The sequence below is a fragment of the Lampetra planeri genome, chromosome 12, assembly GCF_965212315.1.
Source record: "Lampetra planeri chromosome 12, kcLamPlan1.2.h2, whole genome shotgun sequence".
In the NCBI taxonomy this organism is placed as follows: Eukaryota; Metazoa; Chordata; class Hyperoartia; order Petromyzontiformes; family Petromyzontidae; genus Lampetra; species Lampetra planeri.
This window is the reverse complement of record NC_136118.1, coordinates 7,244,414-7,268,314: the sequence shown is the minus strand read 5'-3', so window position 1 is coordinate 7,268,314 and position 23,901 is coordinate 7,244,414. Positions and strand designations below refer to the sequence as shown.

At 41.3% G+C, this 23,901-nt stretch overlaps 1 long non-coding RNA gene across 4 annotated transcripts; it reads left to right on the top strand.

The window, feature by feature from the left end:
• The first annotated feature begins 1,804 nt into the window (after window positions 1-1,804).
• LOC144721607 (uncharacterized) lies at window positions 1,805-20,614 on the top strand. Of its 4 annotated transcripts, none has more exons than XR_013585934.1 (5): window positions 1,805-2,022; window positions 5,669-5,833; window positions 13,743-13,836; window positions 17,347-17,390; window positions 17,836-20,614. It is a non-coding gene; the product is annotated as an uncharacterized LOC144721607 (long non-coding RNA). The 4 variants fall into 4 exon arrangements; XR_013585933.1 differs by having other exon boundaries at window positions 13,740-13,836; XR_013585932.1 differs by lacking the exon at window positions 5,669-5,833.
• Window positions 20,615-23,901: the final 3,287 nt, after the last annotated feature.

Genomic DNA, 23,901 nt, shown 5'->3' with positions numbered 1-23,901 from the left:
GCTTTATACCTGCTTTCAGTAAACTTCATGTTTTTTATCTTATAAAATAATTCCATGGATGTACTGTATACAAAAGGCAGAGGGAATCTAACTGGAGGGTATTTACAATAACAGTATCTCATCATTATCAGCATCAGCCATGATCAGTCCACTGCTGGATGAAGGCCGTAGCCATTTCTTACAATCCTGCGTCGTCATAATTCACACAAGATGATGTAATTGCTCCATCTCTCTCGACTATGTCCACTCAGATACGTTCCCTTTCTTGGCTGCTACAGTATTTACAAATTGTCCTTGGACTTGCTAGTCCTGGTTTATTTGTATAACATATACAGATCATTTACATTTTTTAATTGTTTTTTTTCTTCACAATTGTATCCTGATTGTGCTGTAACTGCTATTGGTGTCATGTCGTGAGACAGATAATCTATTCGGAATGTTTGTAGAGCACTGCAACCTTATGTATCAGTTCAAGCAGATTTCACATTAGTACTTGTGAGATCCCTTCAAGTGATCTCTTATCCACACTAGGGGTTGTGCACTTTCCCACTGCTGCAGAGAATTATGTTTATTTTATATATGACAGTCAAACTGATCATATGATTTCTCAGAGCTCGAATCATCCAAATTAAGGGGATAACCAAATGTAAGCAATGCATTCCCTCACTTAAAAAAACACATATGGGCAAATCGATTCAGCCCACCTTAGGAATTAGGTGAAACCAAGCCATCTACGAATTATGGCCGTGTTGCTGCAAATGGAGCAATGCATTTGCCGAGGTGTGCATGTGCACTTTTATTGGGGAGGTGCCTATATCATTTGGACTGTTTAGAAAAGTGCACTTGGGAATGACGCATCACTAGAAGGGATAATGTCGTCGATGGTTGAGACTAACCAAGGAGTGGCAGCCAATGGCGCGTGCTCAAGAGGAAATCCGCCTTGGGGATGGATCGATGAAATCAGTTCGTGCGCAGGTACTCGATGGATTGTTACATGACAGGACAGTACAATGATGGTGAAGGCTTTGGGAGGCCTTCATCCAGCAGAGGATAGATCCTGACTACGATGTTAATGAAGGTATACATTAATGTGTACCTTATTAAAGTACGGTTTGTTTTGTTTGAAATGCTTGGAATGGAGATATGCAGGATGAAATTCCATTTCTGCGTTCAATTGAAGCACACATTTCTAGAGCAGGGAACACACTGGTAAGATACAGCAGTTTAAAATGGATACTGTCAAGTGACAGCCTAAAGAGCAATATGTTGTTCCCGAGTAGAGGCGGTTCGAGCGGCAAGCTTAACACCCACTTTGGTGAACACGGCCATTTGAAAGGGCTGTCGCGATGAACAACACACAGCGGTAACAACACACTCACACCCACCACAGTGCATACACAGAGAGAGATTTGATAACTGTGAAATCTGCACATCCTGTCCCCGCTGTGTTCGTTTTTATTCATCCAACTGCAAACGCATAAAATAGCACGTTAACTAAATTATAATAACAGAGGGGTTTTTGCTGTTTTATTGTCACGAAGAGGAAAGAACGGTCTCCATGTTTCGGTCGATTGGCCTGCTTCAGGCTTTTCTGAAAAAAAGCCCAATGAAGATAGAATCTGTTGTCGTCTTCATCATTCCAATTTTTGTTTTTCAAAACATGAAAAGGTTGAGCCTCAGACCAAATCACCTGAAATGTGCCCAATTACATCGGATCTCCCAAGCCAATCAGATTTGAGCCTGGATAGTGCCTAGATGGGTGACCATCATGAACAGGTGGCCATTGTACTTATTGGGCCACGTGTTGGGCAGCAGAGGGCAGTGCACCAAAATCTATTCTTGTACTTTACTTCTATGCTTCCACGTAATTATATGTCTTCCATGTCTCCATGCCATCACCAACCGGCACTGATCAGCAAGGGGAAGTACAGTATGGTCAAATAACTCTCATGATCCTCACAGGCACGGGAAGGCCCTCATCCAGCAGTATATCGACAAAAGCGCTGACCAATACATATACAAGTAAGTCATAATTGTTCAATGGATAATCCACTGCTTCACAAAATACGACGCAGTTTTTTTGTTTAGGGTTATGTATACGCTGACTGTCAGGTCATTTGTCTGCGTGTGTGGAATGTGTCGTGGAAAAACTAACCCTGGGCCTCTTAGGCATCAGGTGTTTAAACAATAAAGAGAAACAAAGTACCCTGAGATCTTTGAAAATGGGTCATATCCTTAAAACTTTTCGTAGAGATTCCCCCCTCCACCCGCCCCAAAAAATGAAATAAAAACAGCCCGCTAACGATACTTTTCTTCCTGCGCAGCTGCCTCTGAATTTCCATAAAAGAATGTTTCATTTTATTTGAAATTATGTCTGCTTTTCAGCGCGTAGAAATAGTGCTGTTATTTATGTGCCTGGGCTGGCCTCGGGGTAAATATCATCACACTAACAGTTTTCATGGCACTGCATTTTTGTAATAAATAACAGTTTTAAGATGTATGACTCTCCTTAGGGCGACATGGGAGACAATATGAAATAGCTATAATATATCAGCAAAGATGAAGGCGACCATACATCACAGGGTGTTATTAAGAACGAGGCAGAGATCATTTGCCTTTTACTTTTGGTTCCCTGATTATATTCTTTGCTCGCGCAAATACAATACTTCTCTCTTGGTATTGCCAGCTTTGGTGATATTTTATAGGAGCATGTGTTGCGATAAGCCAATAAAATGTAGAAAATTAGTCGATGCCACGTTATAAATACGGTATCGCAACTGGTATAATTAAAGGACGCAGATTGCATTTTGAGTTCAGGTTATTGTACCGACGTATGCACGTAACGAGAGTTCACGTACCACTTTAAATGTGGCGTGTACTAAATAATACACTGTAACATTCCCTGCACTCTTCCTGAAATAAAATATAATACTGGGTGGAATTTCTAAGATGCAGACGACGTCTTCAAGGGATAGAATTACATGCAAATGCAACGGGCATTCACATTTCAAATGTTAAATATCTAAACAAGGCATACGGGCTCTTCACACACATAAAAGCATTACTGTTCATTGGATGTAGCATTTACAGCCTTGGGTATTTTTGTGTGTGTGTCCATTTTCCCCTTCTCTCAACCCTCGCGTCCCTAAAACCCGGTGGAAATAACACGGCGATGCACAGAGCACATTACCCATGCAGAGGTACGCGCGTGGACTGCATTCATCTTTAACCAACACCTTATCTCGATTGAGCCTTGGAAGGATAGTCCCATTTTCATACCGCTCATTCCCAAATCAGTGACACAAGAGCGGCCATTCGTTTGGCCATGAGTTGTCGGCACCGGCGATGTTTGGCGGCTAACACCGCCGCAAGTTTGGAGCGTGTGCGATGAAATAGTCCCTGTGCCTCTGTACCGCAGTACCTCGTACCAAATCAAGCCTGATATTAGCCCCTGTAGCAGAGAATTTACGGCGCACAAATTCGCTGTACTTAAGCTTTTATGATTTGGGATGAAGCCCCACATACTGGTGTAGGGGCACTCATAAATTACACTTAAAAGAATATATTGCCTGAGACAACTATTATTCAGGGTGCGTATATGTTGAATGCAGCAAAGTGTAAATTCAATCACCGTGATGTATTTCCCTTCTAGAATGTGATAATAATTTCTCGAAATAGGCCCATGATACCTCATAATGTCGGGTTGGGGAATGGACTCGGCCTATGATGATTGATAAGGACTTTGTGGAATCAATAGAGGCTTCATGCTCTATTGGTAATTACTGTCCACACGCACGGGAACAAAACTGGTAAACACCTCGCTGAGCAGCAAGACAAATGGAACTTTTAAAAACAGCCTGAGTTTTTCACTTACTGCCATGCCTTTAAATTAGCCTCAAGGCCAACATCATTTCCAGCAAGAACACAGGGTTCTGTTACTTTTTATTTAAACTCGAAAGGGCCGCTTTCTGTGTTCGCCCATTCCCAAAACGCCACCGAGCAGTATGTTTACCATTTTAAAAACAGCTTATTCCGATTAAACGTTGCATCTCTGCAATTCCATGAGACATGTCCAGAGGCCACTGGATACCGCTCGTGCTACACAAAAAGCACGTTTGCAAAGTTTTAGAAAGAACGCAGTGTGTTGTCATCGCAATTGCTAACACAACCGTGCTTATGATATTTTTTTCTCACGAGTATAATTTTTTTGGTTGAGTGCTGGTCTTCATCAAGGAATAATTTACGTACGATAACGTGGTCAAATGCTATTTCATCTTAAAAAAAAGAAAAACAATGTATTGACATTTTCTAAGTAATTAGCCCAAACCCCTTTATGGTAAGCACTTTTTACTGTCACGTTGAAAAATCTATATTTATAATGAAATCAGCATCAAATTAATTACCCAATTATCTCCATCATTGCGCCAAAGCAATCAGCATCCAAGACAAAACAAGTAGCAGGAAGGCTTGCTGAATGAAATGCATTTTTTGCCAATTAATATTTTTTTTTTGAAACAACTCCACTGAGAGGTGTGTTTAAATTATACCATCATCACCATCATCACCATCATCCGCTTCTTCATCGTCAGCCACGGTAAATCCACCGCTGAATGGAGTTCTTCACGAACCACTGCCATCGCTCGCGATCCGGCGATATAAACCCCCATCCAGCACGTCCACACGATTTCACCACTCCATTTCCTCGGTGGATGTACTCTCGAATGCATTCCATTCCTCGGATGCCATTCCATCACTATCCTCGACCATCGGCAATCATCTCTTACAGCGACACGTCCTGCTCAAGCTCGCTTACGTGTTTTTTTTTTTACAGTTTGAATTGCTGTTTGTCTTTAACCTGTGAATGTTCTGTTATCCAGATGTTCCTCTTTCTCTCTCTCAATGCAATTCCAAGAATGCGTCTCTAGGAATATCTACATTTATTAATAAATACAAACTGAAACATTAACACATCTCATGCGGATTGCGAATCCTCGCTAACGCCATTAAAAGTCCGATTTTTTTTTACATTATTGCTTTTTTTTTGCTTGAGAAATGTCAACCCGCGGGATTTTGGTGACCTCAGCTATTGATGTGCATGATATTGACTTCCTTTTCTCAATATCGGCATCACTTCTGTGTCATTGACTTCCCGTCTGCAATGTTTCACTTCTGATTTAGTAACAGGAGGGAATCCCTTTGAATCCCTGCTTGAGGGAATCGAGTACAATGTTGGGGGGGGGGGAGGAAAGAACTGTGTTTGATGTGTGTTTGACATCTGTGGGGGAAAAGGTAAAATGTTGAACTTGTTGCATGTTTAAGCAGCCTGTGCACATTCATCCACTCAACAAACTGCCCGCAGGTACTGGACACACAACAATATAAGCCAATTAAGCAGTGCCATTGCATTCCTGTAAATTATATTGGTATTCATTATTTAGATAAATTGGCTGCTATAAATATCCAAATGATAAGCCACTTCGTAGAGCTGTCGTTTGTGGCCAGGTCGCTTATAAAAAAAGAAGCTAATAGTTCAGTGGGCCTCATCTGGATTTTTTTTTACTTTAATCTTTTTTTGTGATGTGCATACCTTTCCTACACTTTGCACTCCTATCGTGTTTTTGTACTGTTCGTTGTTGTAACTTTCTGACCCGCTCCTAATGGACATCAGTCTAAATACAGATTCTGTCTTGGCCGATGGTCAAGATAAGTGACGGAGTGGCAGCCAAGGAATGGAGAGCATCTACTGAGCAAACGGAGCAATGAAATGAACTCGCTGGGCAGATTGCTGCGTTGCGGTACAGTACGTGAGAGATGGGAGGCAAATTTGAGAAAGGTATTCATCCAAGCAGTGAATTCATCATGGCTGATGATTTATCTCGTGTTTTTCTTTTCATAAATGGAAGTGCATTGTAAAACCTGCAGGTTTAGTGAATTTAAAAGCGAATCTCATGAAGAATGAACTCAATTGGAAGACGTCAAGATTCACATTTTCACCGTGTAACAAAACTGATGGACACTAAACCTAAATATTATCGAACATGGTTTTGTTTTTAATCACTTACATTGTAACAATGCCATTGAGAAAAACTATGCAGAAAAAATATCTATAGGGCCTTTTTGCCAGTATCCAAATTGATGAAAAATAAGAATTGTTTTTACCCTGTCTGGCAATAAAACAGGTGTTACGATGTCCAAAGTCTGCATTAACCACACATGCTTGTAGCAAAACATACAAACAAATAAGCGCTGATAATATATGCATTGTCTTTGAAACTGATTAGCCTACACAAGAGACAGCCTTCTTTATGGCCTTGTCTCACTCCATGCATTGCAAAGGGTTTCTATTTGGTGATTGAACATCTTAACACCTGCTTTATTGCCAGCAAAGGTATAACCTATTCTTATTTTTCGTTATACAGAAAATGTCGTTTATTGTTAAGACTATGCACAACAAGAGCACCACAATTAATGTAATCGGATTATTTTATCCCTCCAACATTGTGCATTTGAGTGCACAGGTTTCTTCACGAAAAAAATAGACCAGCGCTTGGTGTTGCCATGACTATGGACATATTTGACCATGAGCGACGAAGGTTGGGAGAAGTATACATGAACATTACGAGCCAGTGACTTGGGTGTCAATACATGACCATGTATTAAGTCGGTGGCCCCAAAAAAAATCCTCTTCATCTCTCTGGACTCCAAAACCATTTTGATGTATTTTTTTCCATTTACATTACAGTTAATTAACTCTACTCCCCCATGAGCATGCCTGGTGTCAATGAAAGGGCCAAGGAAATTGAAATGTAATAAATGGTGAAGAATATTGAATCATTTACAATTGGTGCGTAATTAAAGTGAATCATCATTAAGCTGGAGGGTGCTGGTATAATGTGGAAGGATATTTTTAAAGAAACACTGATTCAATTACTTGACTCTGCATGTGTCCTATAACTGGGTGCCTTCCTTTTTGCCTAAAGTAATGAAATAACATGGGTCAAAAGAATTTATTTTGAAAAACATGCATTTATTTTCCCCTCGGAGTTCCTTATGAACATGATGTGTATAATATCGCATGTTAAAACACAGTTATCTTGTGTGTTTAATTTATATACGCACAGGTTATTTTTTAAACATATATATTAGGTTCAAACTAAAATACATTCACTTGAAAGCGTGAACGTACCCCTTCATTTCACGTGATGATAAATATATCTAACATAATGAACAGTTTATTGTCAATATGGTTCAATGTAAGGGTGCAATGATTCACTCAAACTGCGGGTAATTCAATGCGTTATCACGATCCAGGATCCTAATTCAAGAATCCATGATTTTTTTTTATTTTGGAACATTGTGGTACAGCTGTCGTGGCTGTGACGGTTCCACCTGAAGACGGAAGCTTGTGTTGCCTCCGAAACGTCGTGATTTTTATTTTATTTTACTTTTATTAATTTTAATGTTTTACCTACGTGACTTTACCGAAAAAACCTAAGAATATGTAAATGTAGTCTTTGGAGGGGGTCACATTAACTCATTGCACACAACATCAACAAAGATTTTTTTTAAAAACGTCGACGATTACAAACGCAATTCAGTACAAGTAGCGTATGAATCAATATAAATCTATTTATCTATTTCAACATTAAACCCTCAAGTTTGTTTCCCTTTCTAAAATATTTCTTCCTTATTGGTATTTTTTTGTATTCACCTTCATTATTGATTAAAATAATAAGTGCAAGTAGCGCAGGTATCATTCCAACGAGCAGCAACTGCATTGTGAAACAATCATGGAATGCACAATGGGCTCCGTAATGATTTCCTTTCATCGCCTCTAACAGATTCAGGACAATATAGAAAGTCCTGTCCTTTGGTAAGTCTCATGATGTATCTTTTAGTGTTATCTTTCACAAGTCTAACTTCTTTTAACTGAATATAACTCACATTCTCTCACCACAAAGACTGCATTAATATAAGGATATTATATTATGCTTTTACAGATACCAGATACGACAGGGAGTGAATTGATTTTTTTTGGGGGCCATTGAGTCTTTGAAGTCACTTTTTTTTTGTAATGGTGCTCCCAACACACAAATAGGTCCTTTACAGCTCTATGAAGAGAAATGCATTCCCCATTGCCACCCATACCGGGGGAAATAAAAGATAATCAAAATGTCATTATTGCTGTAGTGGCTAGCGAAAATGAATCAAGCCACGCATCAAAGCACCGTGTTCACACAATCTAACAGCCTCAAAATGCTTCTCGATGGCACGCTGAAAACTTGTGGCAAAGTTTGACAAGTTTTGCAGTGGTATTGTCGTATTTTTTAATTAAAACTGGAGCGTGCCTTTATTCAGGTTTGCTCCTTTGGTTACCGTACACAACAACATGCTTCTTTTTATACTTTTGAAGGCTCTACCTTTTTCTAATCTTGAAGAAAAAAAAATGTATTGCCATATAAAAAAATAACTCATAAAAGAAACTCATAAAAGCGAATAGAGGAAGGGAAGGCAAAGCGCTGCCACCAAGACTATTCACAGAAATGTTGGAAGATGTTTGCTAAACATTGGATTGTAAAATAAATTCATAAATATACATCAGAAATTGTTTGAACCATCTATAAACTATACTACTAAGCAAATTTTTTTTTACAAGGTAAGGCCCACTGAGCTATACAGCTCTTTTTCAGAAGCGACCTGGCCACAAACGATAGCTTAATGAAGTGGCTTATCACGTGGAAATGTGTAGCAGCATAATACCCTAAACGCGTGTTCATTCTAAATGTGGAGAGAAAACCCGGAGGACCCGGAGAAAAATCCACACGACCACGGGGACAGAGACATGCAAACCCTAAATATACAGCAGGCGTCAGGGTCTGGATCGAACCCACGACTTTCTGCATATCAGTCGAGGTAGTTGCATCTCACCACTGTGGCCGCCCCTAACACTGAGATAAAGAGAGAGGAACACGTGCATCGGGCAACAAACACAAACAAGAGACATTAAATCGACCAGAGCAAAGTGAGAGTGGCCTTGGGCAGGACATTTCGCGAGCAGAGTTGATGGCTGATAGACGAGCCTAGTGATGGAATGGCAGCCAAATGAGAAAATTCTATTCTATTTATTTAGCACAAAGAGAACGGCACAAACGGCAAAAGGGGCATTAAGATCAGCTTCTGTGCAAGGAGCGAGATGGATTGCGGTCTTGTAGAACCGCGAGGGAGTGTGACAACTTGGGAAAGCTTTCATCCAACAGTGGATACCGATGTTGGTGATGATGATGGGATCCAGATGCATGCAATAAAAAGTTGAATGTATTGAAACGTTTTCTTCAACCCTCAACCCATGAATGGTGCATTAAAACACTATTTGAAGGCAGTTTTATAAGCAACTAATTCAAGATAGTGTTGCTTATCTTGAAAAGGTACACTTGTTCAGACTATTGATCTATCTTCTCGTGTCATCGTCATAACGGAGGGTTGATGTCCATGACAGATGTTGTCCATCTTTCGCGATCTTCAGCGTCTGTCATTGAGACTCCCGTTCAACTCATCACAGTGTCCCATCAACTGATCCACCCCCTTCCCTTCTATGTTTCCCTTGCAGAATCATCGTAGTCCTATCTCCAGCTTAAGCCTCTTTGGATATGCCGAATATATATATGCCACCTTCCTTCGCATGAGACTTCCCATTCGACTTTTAGCCATTTACTTTCAGCGCATCATCTTCTTCTCTGAACGCCATCTTGCTCATTCCAATCTTCTGTAACGCCACATCTCAGACACATTTAGTCGTTTTGTGCAGGATAGGGTGCCTTGACAGCGAACGTAACATGTTCCCTGTCGATCGTGAATCAGAGGGCCCCCGTTGTTTTTTATTCAGCATGTACATCTCTTCAGTTGAAAGTTTTAGCCTGCTGACACGCATAGGAAGAAGAGTGACTAACTATTATGACTCGTAAATAGAGCGCTATTATTTTTTGTGGAAGCTCATTTAGGTTGTTTCTATATTTTTTCCCCCCAATACAATTTGTGATTCAATCTGTGCACGAATACAAATGGCACATTATGAGAGACGCTTTTGTGCAGTACAGTTTTTAAATGTCTTTTTAATGGGGCCATAGTTTGGATGATGGCATCGTAAACAGGTAACCAGTGTGTCACGAATGCTGTCGTTGGCAAGTTGTCTGGGTGAGCAACCTGTTTTATGCTGCCATCTTGTGGTACACTGAGATCGAATTGTGACTAACCTCAATCGAGAATTTTTCAAAGAAAAGCTTTGAATTATTATAAACAAATGTACAAGTTGCTTTTATTTTCATCACCATTACCAACCAACGCCTGCAATCCAGCACTGTGGAGGCAGTGAGGGTTGGTGAATCGCACAAACTTTATTGAACTCCCTTCCCATGGGCATTGAAGGTGCCATACCCTGGGTCACCAGGAGAAGTCATTACAGCAAATGTGCACTAATTGCCATCTGTGTCCATCTGTATGGGGATAGAGTGTTGCCCCCTCGCACCCGTGGTTTGTCTCCGGGTGCTCCAGTTTTCCTCCCACGTGTATAAACAACCTATTAATTGGTTGCAAACATCTTAAAATACAAATTCAATGCAGGGTCCTCTTGAACAGGAGTCATATGACTCAGTGTGGCATCCTGGATAAATATATACATTACGATATTATATTAGAGGGAGAGGTTAATGGTAGGAATGTCGACTTATGGCTCTCGTGTTGTTGGTCCCGACATTTACTCTCGATAAATGATGGCCACTGATAATGTGTTGGACTGCGATAATGGTTACACTGAATTATCACATGGCTACTTCAGACTTCTGAATCTTTAAAATATTGTATACTATTATTATCATATATGTAAGTATATTTCATTAATTGGCTAAGTTTTTTACGCAAAGTGATACAATATAAACAATAAACATATGTATTATAGATGAAATGAAGTAACTGCTATTTCAATGTAACGCGAATAATTAATGTACATTCCATACAGTTAAAATCGTATAAACCGTTCGTTTTCATTACTCTCCCTTTTTTATTTCTTTATCCGCTGTTAAATATTTTTTTCTTATCAATACACTGATATCCAACAAAATGAGCATGTTTTAAAAATTATATTTAATTGAAATTTGGAAACCTGCACTTTAGTCAGAGAGGTTGTTAAATTACCATTATTGCCACACCAGTTACTATGGCAAATAGTACTTGGAGACCCATTAGATATAGCCTTATGTAATTATAAAAATGTAAATGGCTCTACTTGCAATTGAGTAAGAGTGGTAATTACATTATCCCGAGCTCAATCATCTGTTTAACAAGCTGTGTCGGCCTTTCCAACCATGACGGAGTGCCTCATAGCTCGCTCCTCCTAATGGCTTTTAGAGCTTTAATAAAGGCCAGGAACCTATTAAAGAATATGTGGCCAGCGTCTTGGCACGTGACACCGGAAAGAGAAGAAGGATTTATCGGTAACTCCTGCTGTTGGTGCGCGAGGCTTATGAAAAATATCCCTGCTTTGCACACGGTAAATCACCGAGACAAATTGCACCTCTTTTAAACACAACAAGCCCTCGGCTTAGGAGATTACCATGGCTTCTGATTATACTGCGTGTTTGGAATCAGTGCAATTAGCACAGATTTACTTTGGAGTTCACTCACAGATCGCCGAGTGTGTGTTCCAAGTAAGCCAGCGAGGGACTGTGAGTGGGTGGCGGTGTGGACGTTTTCACTCTGCAAAATTGTCTCGCGAATACCACAACACACATGCAGAGCGATGTGAGGCTGGCTTGTGGATGGAGATGGAGTAAGTGTGCTTGCAAAGGAGAACATTTGTTATTGCTGTGTATGGAATTCATGTTTTTGTATTTGCTTCATATCTCATTTATTCCGGAACTGCTGTGTGAATGAACTGTTTGTGTGAAATAATAACAAGTATTGTTAGTGTGCTTTGGTAACAAGGATATTTGTGAATTACATATTTTAAAAGAATAATGTTACGCAGATAACTTTTTTTTAATAAGAAATTACTTTTACAATTTTCAGACAATGTATTTGAATGTTGTTGGTGAGAGTGTGCCTTCTTGCCTGACTCCTTTTATAATTGTATCTTTATTCTTGGGTCTTTCGGTAAAGTCACGTAGATAGGTGCAAATGAAATAACAAAAATAACCAAAAACTATCAACGTCACTTTACCGAAAGACCCAAGAATATGAATTCCTACAGTCACGAAAGCTTTAAGTCAAGATTAAATGTTATCTTGTTACTTTCTTTGTTCAATCTCAGTATAGCTACTTTATTCCACGTTCCACTGAATAAAACACCTTTTCATAGAAAACACAATCTAGCCATGATGGTATTTGATAGATTATGATTGATGCTATGTATGTAGTCAGTGGTAAAAAATAGACTTTATATGACACCAGCTTCTTCTCATGGTTGGTTGCCTCTAAATCGACAATTATTTGGTGCACTGTCATTTTTGTGAAAAGTTGATCATCACGTGATTCCTACTTTCGTCCTATTCTTCACTTTCGTCCTATATCCTTGTTGAATAGATGATTGATGTCTTATTGCATTATTTAGATATTTCGTGTGTGTGAAAACACGTAGCAAAGGGGGTACGAGAATGTTGTTTAAACAGCTGTTCTCACTTATTTTATGCCGTCTGCAGTTATTCCGTCTGGTCTGGGAGCTTTCTGTTTTTCAGACCACACAGCACAGTGGTTACCTCTTCAGGTGATAAAGATTTGAAAATGTTAGGCTTCTCAGATGCACCGTCGACATAGTCATTATAACAATGGCAGTGAACTACAGGAAAATATTGAATAGCCTAACAAATGATGTGAACACATTTATATTTTTCAAGTGACACAACTGTAAAACGCAACACAGTATTATATCTAGGGTATTTTGTTGAAGGCAGACCAACATGATAAAATAAAGAGGCGAGTGAGAGCAGGATAGACTGCTTTTGGAAGGATAAATTCGATGATGAAAAGCAACCATTTAAATGTGATGAAGCTGGAAAGTTTTCAATCAGCGAATATTGCCTGCTAGGACTGCAACTAAACAAGGACAGGTGCATCCTGGGAATTCCATAGACAGACTGAAATAGGAATACATCAATTGGAAAATAAATGCAATTTATAAATATTACAGTGACTTTTCGATTTAAAGCTTTCGTGACTGCAGGGATTCATATTCTTGGTTCCTTCGATGAAGTCACGTAGAAGAGAAATAATAATTGCTTGTGTTGCAATCGAAACGTCGTGAGAATTTGTATAGTTGTATTTTTATTATTTTATTATTTCCCTTCTACGTGACTTTACCGAAAGAACCAAAAATATTACAGTGACTGTTAAGAAATTTAAGTGGGCTTGGGCAGGCCACATTGCAAGAAGGGATGATGTTAGAAACTCATGATGAAATTGCAGCCAAAAGGATAACTATGGAGGAGCTCGAGCGATTAAATGAGCCTATCAACAGGAGTTAGGTGAAATTTGGCATTGCAGGACCGTGAGATATGGTAACATCATGGAGTAATCGTCATCGAGCAGAGGATAGAGCGTGGCACCATAGATCTCCCTTGTAAACTAGCTGGGTACTGGCTAAACGGAATTTTTATCGTGTCACAAATAGGCACTGACATTGAATTGCTGGTTGTTGATGATAATGACGGTGGACTTGTAAAGTTCAAGACTGATCCATTGTTTTTATTTAGCAGAAGGTTCAGCTGCAGCCCTGCAATTGCTTGCTCACGCCACGACTGGAGGAAGGACCTCCACTAGCGGGGAGGCTCTAGAGAGCCCCTCAAACGGGTATGTGTCCAACTCTGCCATGCTGTGTCCGAATGTCTTGGAAGTAGCACCTTCATGATTATCCACCATGACAAAATCATTGGATGCACTCTCGATTATGAACGTTTGCACTGCAGCAACGAATCAAACACCACACCGGTTTTGTGGCCCTCAACGGGCCTAGCTCGACCCCGAGACAACATCGGGCACTTGCTGGCCGCGTTCTCAGCGCGCGGCCCTCCTGGCCGGCGAGTGAATAAACAATGCCTAACGAGACAAGCTTCCCCACTTAGCTGCGAGGCACCAGGGAGCAGAGGTCAGCGATTGTAATCAGGCTGTTTGTAAAGGCTGCCCCGAGCCGGTGCCACTGAGCCTCCGGGGCAAGCAATTTGGCAACGCGCGGGGACCAGTAATACGCGCAAGTGCCACGCCGCGTGCTGCGCGTGGCGTGGTGTACTCGCGCAAACGAAGTTTCACCGCGTTATTGCCCGCCTCGGTGGCAACAACAATAACAACAACAAAAGCAAATGGCGGCGTTGGGTCCATCTGTAAGAGCACCGTGCCTGAGGTAAAACAAAGTCAAGGTAGAGTGCTGAAGGTCTCTGCCCCTCATTAGCCTGCCGCCTGCCACCCTGTACACCGACACATCAATCAGGCCCTTCTCAAGGCGGCCAAACAAAGGGCTCCTTGATAACGGGCAACATTCATCAAACAAAGCCTCTTTTCTACCTTTTCAAAATGGGCCCTGGCTCAAATGCCAGGTCTGTTTACTTATTTAGCGTGGCATTGACAATGGTGGGAGAAGTAATGTACTGGGCATCGCAAGAGGGTTGCATCTCTAGCAAAAATGCATTGCATACAGTTGGTGGCGGATGTTTTATTCATACTGCGGCGTGTGCAATGGATATTGTAGATTTGTTAAAGAAAAAATGCGCAATCCGTTTCAAGGCTACAAGTTTGACTGTATCCTCTACAAAATCATGGCATTGCTTTAAATAATGTAATTTACAGTTGTACCCTGTATATTTCACTCCAGAATTTGGCATTCACTTTGTCTGCCAGTGGGCCACGGTACTTAGCCGATGGTTGTGATACGAACAATGAATCACGGAACAAGAAGTGGTGTAATTTTTTACTGAAAACTTTCGTGGCTGCAGGAATTCATATTCTTTTGTTCTTTCGGTAAAGTCACGTAGATAGAAAAATAATAATAAAAAATTAAGTGAAATTAATATATATTAAAAAACACTAATGTAGACTGTAGCCTGGTTCTTAATCGAAGTGAGCGGACTGGCAGTCTATAATGTAGACTGTAGCCTGGTTCTTAACCTCGGTGAGTGTACTGGCAGTCTATAATGTAGACTGTAACCTGTTTTTTAAGCTGGTGAGCGTATTGGCAGTCTATGATGTAGACTGTAGCAATGTTTATTAAACTGAGTGAGCGTACTGGCAGTCTATAATGTAGACTTATTCATGGTTCTTTCAGTAATTTAAGTATAATACAAATAAAAGAAAAAATATAAAAATAAATAAAGACAAAAACCATGACATTTCAGTCGCAACACAAGCGGTTGTCATCAGGAAAAGGGGGGTTAGCCTCTAAAGGCAAACTTTATAAAGGTTTAGAGATGGGCGTAGTCCAAGTGTGTCAGCAGGATGGGTGGGGCAGCTAATGTAATTGTAGAAGAAAGCAACGCCAACACAGTGGGTCTACACCAGGGGTCGGCAACCAAAATAACAAGAAGAGCCATTTCTTTCCAATTCGGTACAAAATTCAGTATTTCAAGAGCCGCAATGCATCTGAGTACATACTGTACATACGTACATATCGTCAAGAAGCAGCCCGTAAAGAGCCGCATGCGGCTCCGGAGCCGTAGGTTGCCGACCCCTGGTCTACACCAATCAAAGGGCCGCCAGGCAATCATTTGCACCTCGCTCCACATACCCACACTGCTGACGGTGGAGGTTGAACAAGAAAACACAAATCAAGTTATGACCTAAAGTGGTTGATGACATCTTTCCAACGATTGCTGAGTTTATAACCATCCTCTCGGTTGAAATTGTGTCTGTGTCTGTATATATGGATGGCTTCATGAACAAATATTTGTTGATAGCCAGTAGGCTTGCAAAGTACCATCGTCTTAGAGAAATCAATTTCGTGTGAACCAACCGCATTAAAATAATGATCAGCCACGGCAGAAGTATTGGTCCTACCGTGTTTCAAATCTGCCTTATGCTCACGAACACGGTCCGAGACATATCGCTTGGTTTCCCCAATCTAACTGCTGCCGCAGATACAGCTTAGTTTGTAGACGCCGGGATATTGCATGTCAGGAATCTTGTCCATCACAGATGGGATCAGATCACGAATTTTATGTACTGTGTTAAATCGGACCTGGATCTTGTGTTTGTTCATCATTTTGGAAATAATGTTGATTACCCCTGCTATGTATGGAAAGGTGATGCTTTTGACTGGATCCTCAGATGACTCCTTCCTCACGGTTGAGGTGATGGCTTTGCGGATTATGTAGTCAGAATATCCATTCGTGGATATATTCGTGGAATATTTGGCTTGTAACGATGATTCCCTGGCACGACGAACACGAGTCGCGAGTGAAATCTGAACCAGTCAACGAGTCGTCTTCACCAGCCTGTACTGACCAGCGTGATCAAATATAGTCAAACAATCCCCATGACCAACACAGACTGGGGAGAGGCTTTTGTTACATTCAAGAGAATGCAGCAAATAAAAATACCGTAGAAATGAGAGGGGATTGGGGGAGAAACAATAGAAAGGATTTGGCAAAAAATGAGACGAATAATTGATTCTTGAATCAAATTGCAACCCCGATTCATGATAAGTAGTTGCATTGTGGGGAAGTGGTAGGGTAGGGGTGAAGCGATTCCTGCCTAGTGCCTATTCGGGTTGTTTTGATGCGTCGATTCGTATAGATTCTTAAGCTCGCAATATAATGTGTTGAATCGCACGCATGGGCATCGATATTTTACAGTTCGTGGTGTGTGGGTTCAGCCATTGGAAGCTGCTAGACTCACCACGTTCATAGACAGAAAATGTTTTTTATTATCGAATCGTAGGCTCGAAAGGTGATAATTACGTGTCGAGCCGCTTCGGCAGAGTGGTATGAGGGGGACAACCTGTGCAATACTGGCAGATATTATTCCTTTTCATTCTCCATAAAAAAAAATTACTTTGAAAGGCGTGTAGAGCTCCATCAGTTTAAGCGAGCCATAGTGTGTGGCACTGAGACCTGCCTCGGGGCTCTGATATGTAAAGGCAACTTCAATTCCCCGACCATTTTTAAAAAGACTAGAATTATGAGCGCCACTTCGCCATCCATTCAATCATTTATGTATCCACCCATTCATTCACCTGCTTGCAACTATTATTGTTTTGCGGGGTTCATTTTTTTACCGTGTGATTTGCACATTTTTATTTTAAGCATCTTTGTTATCAAAAGAGTACGAGTTTCATTTCACGTTTTTATTTTGTTTTGTTGTCTGTGGAAGCAGCTTATAGTTCCGCTGGGACCTCAGAGCAGCCGTGCCAGACGGAGGTAAGCTACCGTCGTTACTTGGCCAGATGTCACGGTTTTTTTAAGCTCCAAAGTTCTTTAAAGGCGACTTAAATTGTTGTTGTTGTTGTCAGCCTGTAACGTCCCACTTGCTGGCCAAAAGGCCGCCCACATGTTCTTCTATTTCTTCCTTTATTTAGTTGTTTCTGTCCAGTAAAGTGGCCTTTGAACTGTGATTTCATCTCGCTGGTGCCATCTCTTCCGTTGTCTTCCTCCGCTTATTTTGCCTTCTCCCTGGTTCCACTCCGCAGTTATTTATCTGTGGGAGAGAATACCCCCCCCCCTCTCCGCCCCCCAAAAAAACAATGGGCTCCACTGCACGTATCAGTCACGCGGCTCTGAAGAAAAAATCGACAACTTTAATAAAACTCTCCCCCCATAGCACTCGGGCTGATAATGACTAACGCTGCTCGTTTGCATCCCACAGGAGTGATCGGATCTGAACCCCAAGGGAGCCTGGCGATGATAGTAAGGGGGACCCCACCTGGTCTTTTCTCTGACTCATTGGGTTCTTAATACAACCGCGCTCAGCGGTGGTGAATCCACACCCATGTGAATTTGTATTCCTCAAACGCAAAATGAAGAAAAGTGGCCCGGCGTTTAAATGAAATGCGTCCGAAATGAAAACGACCCAACAATTTACGCACACGTGATTAAAGCAAGCACCGCCCCTATGAGATGTAACTACACTCCAAGTTATTCTCAGTATCTGAGCCCGATTTGTGACAATGTGTAACGAGCATTTTTTTTTTTGTTGGAGAGCAACAACAAAAGATTTTGTTCCGCGTATTCCGCGATGTATTTGACGTGACAAGGAACATTTGTCTTGTTGTTTGGGGCACCTCTGCCCCATGTCCCAGCTGTGACCCTCCATAAAGTTAAGTGAGTGATAATGAGGTCCCATTGTTTAGTAAAGAGAAGCCATTCAGAGGGGGGCGGGGACAGAGAGGGAGGCAGCCCCCGGACACTTGGGGGACTGGCAGTTAGCGCTCATCTACACCTCATTAGAGCCGTATTACTCCGCCGGGGAAAGGCTGGGCATTTGGGAGAGATGTGGGCGTCGGAGGCGGGGAGGGCAAAACACCCTGCATGCGCCTAGCCAAGTGTGAGATGGGAGCAGACAGCTGGGTTAGGCACGCTGGAATATAAAGCATTAACAAAAAAAACCTCAACACGAAAGCATGGTGTATAGCCGAGTTACCATTTGATACATTGAAGAAGAAAAAAAATTAAGCGGTGAATGCAATGCAATGTAGTGGCAAGGCTACGAACAGGATGAACTTGTCATTACGATGATTACACATATATCTGGAACTCTATATCCCCAGCCGTCCGTGCTGTCGACTCCATGCCCGCTGTTCAAGTCTCGGTTATGACTGACTGCCTATTTTCACTGTGTAATAGATATTCCCGCTGGTTTTTTTCTGTACATCATCTTGAGAAGCGGTTACATTTAGACGCTATACATCCACATTGTATTGTATTGATTCGCAGAGACCGGGAGACTTATATAGAGACCCATATAACCGATTTGTCTATAAAATAAATATGCCCGATGATTTTGCACAGCATGTTGAGAGGTGCGGTCGCATATGGACGCTGTATATATCCACGTTTTATTGTCGACGCAAGATGGCACGTGGTTAAAAGTATAGCTTCTCTTGGGGACAATGCACAGCAAGCTTCTGGCGCTGCCTGCCGAGATTGAGCTTGTTTGTGCTCGGTATGGAGCAACAGAAATCATTTATTGACGCATGAGTGATGTCACAACAACGCGGCTATTAAAAACCCAGCAAGATCTGCCAGAGCTGAATTAAATGTATACAGAACAATATTCGTCTTACTCTGCCAGGATATCTCTATAATATTCTATTAGTCCTGCAAATAAACCATACATTAATATTGAATCGTAAGAGTATATGTTCTACCTTGCCCTAGCAAGCATACGGAGCGTACGCAGTTAATGCGTAATCCATAAAATCTACTGCCTACGATCCAGCTTATTGACATTTCTTCGCAAACCTCAAGGTTTCCGCTGGCTTCAAACACAGGGCACAAGATTATCCCATGACCCTCTGTGCTCTTTGCATCGCCCAAAAGTCTAATCTTACCCACAGGCTCTCGCGTCCCTCATGAAATTCCATCCTTCCCCTATCTACAGGAAAATTGCCGCAGGAAATTTTACAACAAAAAAAAGACACAAGCCCGGTTAAGTACAACTTTCTTCGTCATGCTTCCCCAGCTAGTAATGGCGCGAGTGTCACCGTCGAAGGTGTTGTGTGTAATTATCACAGAAGTGGTACCTGATAGTGTTGATGCTCTAAAAAAAAACACATCATTTCAGTTGAGCACATTCTAAAAAAAAAAAATCCACGCAGCTGTTACTTTGGTTAACAAAATGGCATTTCATTTCGGGACAAGAGGAGTATGCCTCGTGGCCAATGCATTAAATATTTACCAGAAAGAGACGCTGCACCATTTTAACAGCACGCAATGCAATACATTAATTGCCACAGGAGTTGAAAAAGGGTGGCTATTTTCTCAAATTAAGCTGCCGAGCAATACATTAATAAGTGGGTGAATTCGTGGGCGATCCATTTATATACTTTAGCGATTTTCAATGCCAGACCCTGATATCGGTGACAGGAGAGATGATTGTATGACATGGACTATTGCTCTCATTGAGGTTTTGTTATACTCATAATTACATCCATCCAATCGTCAATCCGCTCCTTGCTGAAGGCCTCCTCACGTTGTGTCAGTCACGAGGGTTGTTTGACTATACTTCACCACGCAGGTCACTGCGGGTTGGTGAAGGTAGGGAGCTCACGACCATTTCTGATGTTACTTCCCTCTGATGCTCGCCGTGGCTGAGAATTGAACTCAGGTTGCTCGGTTCATCGCACCACTGCTCTCCAAAACTAAGACAACGTTTGTATCATTGACTCTTCAGATCAGTACTCGATGTAGTTTAAAGATGCTTCATTTCACGGATTCGAAAAAAGTTGTATATATATATCCTTGTTTCATTTGTATATATCCTTGTTTTGTTTGTATTATTTTCCTCATTAATTAGTGTTATGCCTGCTGCCATTACATCCATATTAGAGTCATATTCTGACCTTGCCTTCTTCAAGTCAGCATACAAAATATGTCATAAGATCAGCGATTAATTAGTGGCAAAAATAAAATGCAAATACTTTGAATTAGCATTGTAATCTTCTGTCCAGAGGGGGCTGGTTTTTTTTAATCCCGACTGAGAGCGGATCAGCTCTGGGAAGACTGAGTGAAAATAACAAAATATTCTACATATGAGTCTAGCCTCCGGGTGACTTTTGACATCCTACTGTGCAGACTAAGTGGAACAACCCTAAGAGGAACACCGCTAAGATGGTTATAGAAATTATCAGCATAAAGAAGCAACTGGAAAATCTTTATTTAAAATGTTTCTTAACTTATTTACAGTCATAAATAAAATTCAAATAACATCCAAAGACATCACGTGAATTAAAACATCGATGAATAGAGAGGTGGTATCTTGGCTATCGCGACGTATGAATAATTATATTCTTTGGGTATTTCGGTAAAGCCACGTAGATATAAAAATAATAAACATTTAAAAAATAATAACAATTTGTTTTCCCTGCCTCAGCAGCTCTCCCGCTATACTTTTCACCAGATGACGATTGCTTGTGTTGCGATCGAAACGTCGTGATATTGTTACTATTTTATTATTATTTTTCTATCTACGTGGCTTTACCGAGAGACCCAAAGAATATGAATTCCTGCAGTCACGAAAGCTTTAAGTCAAGTATGAATAATTATTCATTATAATTGCCGTGCAGCCCGTACATTAATTGGAGGCGAGAGGTTAATGAGTTGTAAAATTATAAAAACATGTCCTAACAAATTTATAATGACTAAAATAAGACAAAAAAAATTAGTGACTGATGATTGCCCTCAGCATTCACCAAGCGCTGTTATTGAATTCTTTTCATACTCGTATCCTATCTGATAGACGCTCCGCCAGTTTAAAACACAATTGAGGAAAGTGTTATGAAATTCTGCTGAAATGTGCATGTCATTTCTCGAACACGTTCAAAGATTTTCCCTGAATGCTTGGCTATCACGTATCAGTTCATCTAGTTTGGCAGGGTCTGGAAAATGTATCCCGGAAGGCTTGTGATAAAAGTGAGGAGAAAAGGGACACTTTATAGCTCAGTTTCAGCCAAAAGGAAACTCTGATTTTTTTGAAATGCGCTTTGATTTAATTAAGGAACAAGCGATGTTGATTGTTTTCCTTTTCTTTCATGAACGATAGCGAATGTTAAAATCAACAGTTTTGATCGCGCAGCATTTTAAAAGCATTCAAATGCATTATTTAACCACATTCAAAGGTTGGCGTAAAATATTAAAAGGCATAACATTGAAAATCTACGCACAGCACACAACCCAGCATACCGCAGATAATTCCCCGTGTAAATCAACGTCCACACAACGTTTTGTTGACCACGATTCTTTGGTGTGCGATTTTAACTTTGTATCTCGTTTTTCTTCGGCGTGATGCCCGACGTTTCGCTGCACGTTCCGAGAGCTACTTCAGGAACGTGGGGCAAAACGTCGGACATCGTGCCGAAAAAAAAAACGCGCGGGCATCACCCCTAAAACGCGTAGCTTGATTTTTCGCCAGGTGTCAAAGAGAAATCACTGCCCAAGCAACACCCAAACATCAACCAAAGCTGCCTCAAGCACATAATGAAGCTATCATTTGAGGGCGTTGGCTAACAACGCGTTTTGTCTGCCCTCCTACACCCGCCCGCGCTTTTAACTCGACACGGTTTTTATTTCATTGTCGCGCGCGGCAAAAAAGAGAGAGAGACAGAAAACAGAGGCCCTAACCCGCGTGTGTCACAAGAGCGTGCGTCGTCTCTCTTTGAGGGAGGAGAGCGCAGCAGCAGATGTCTCCGGGAGCGAGGACGCCCTATCCCCTGTCGCGAGCTCGCGCGCTGAATGGAGCGGCCGGGGATGGCCGGAGGCGAGCCCTCGCGATCAATGCAATTCGGGGGCCGTGAACGGATGAGGAACGAGACGGGCCCGCGCGTCACACAAAGGCTGGGCTCGGGGGAGGCACGTGAATGGGCCGCCGGAGTAATAGCCGTGTTAAAGAGGCTCCTGCTGAATTAAAACACATACAGTCATCAGTGTCACTAAATCTATTCCGACTCCCCCACCCCACCCCCACCCCCACCCCACCCCACCCACACCGTGGGCTGCTCCTAGCCCTAGCCCTACCCAACCCCTTCACCCACCCCCCCACCCTCCACCCATGCTGGCGCTTAGCGATCAAAGCTGCCATGTATTTGGGCACGGTGCGGTGTGTCTCTCGGAGTGCCTTTATGGCGTCTGCTCATTCACAAAGCAACATCTTTTGTACTCGCCCATTGTAAATCTTATTCAAATAAGGGAAGTGGCTGGATATAAATTAAATTACTAAAAAGGGAGGCTGGCGAAGGGGGGTAGGTTGCTGTTTCGCTTGTAAAAAAAAATGCGTGCCTTTTTTTTCTTCGCTGCATTTAATGCCACGTGTAAATTGATGATGTTTAAATACCTTATTGATAGCAAACTAATATAGCTACGCGAGAAAGCTTTACCGAGACTTTTGTACCGCTCTCATTTATCTTGAACGGCACTTTGCAGCCCCCTTTGTTGAGTTCTTCAATCATTGCGCGTGGCTCATATCGATTGCTTGTTAAAATGACTGTCTTAACTTTAGCAAATATGTTAATAAAGTGGGACAATTTGTTTGGACCCAAAAACATTACAAAAATACTAAGTTTTTACGCATCATTTTTTTATATCTCAAGAACTGAATTAAATTATTGGGAAAAGTATAACGGAACATTTAGAGACCAACCATCCACATGAGCAAGCCGGTTTATGAAAATGTGTTCGATCATTGATCACATACAAACGATGAATGAGATTGTGGAAACGACAATCGAATATTATGCCTCGCCTTTGTAAACTATGAAAATACATTTCACTCAGTGAAAATTGATGCAGTCAACCAAGCTCTTACAAACCGTGGCCTAAAATAAAAATAATAATATAACATTCAGAAACAATTAAAAAAAACATTTACACAATCTAAGCAGCTAAACTGAGATTAAATGAAATATGATAGAACTTTACTTAACATAATATTGGTACAGGCAGAGGGTAAACATGTAAGAGTGCATCCCTGCAATTAATTTGGAAAAGAGTGAGAGTTTGTAGTAGCAGAGTGGCCAGGAGGGAAACTGAGAGATGACATCATAAAGTTTCAGCAGGTATATGGCCACAAATGCAACATTGCACGTGTACAAGCACAGCCCTTTTGTCAATCCACTGTTGGCTAAGGGCACCTGATACTGTGCAGGTCGCGGTGGCTATTTTACAATCATCATAAGTGTTATAATGTATTGGTCATACCGTGCTTCCCATGAATTACGTT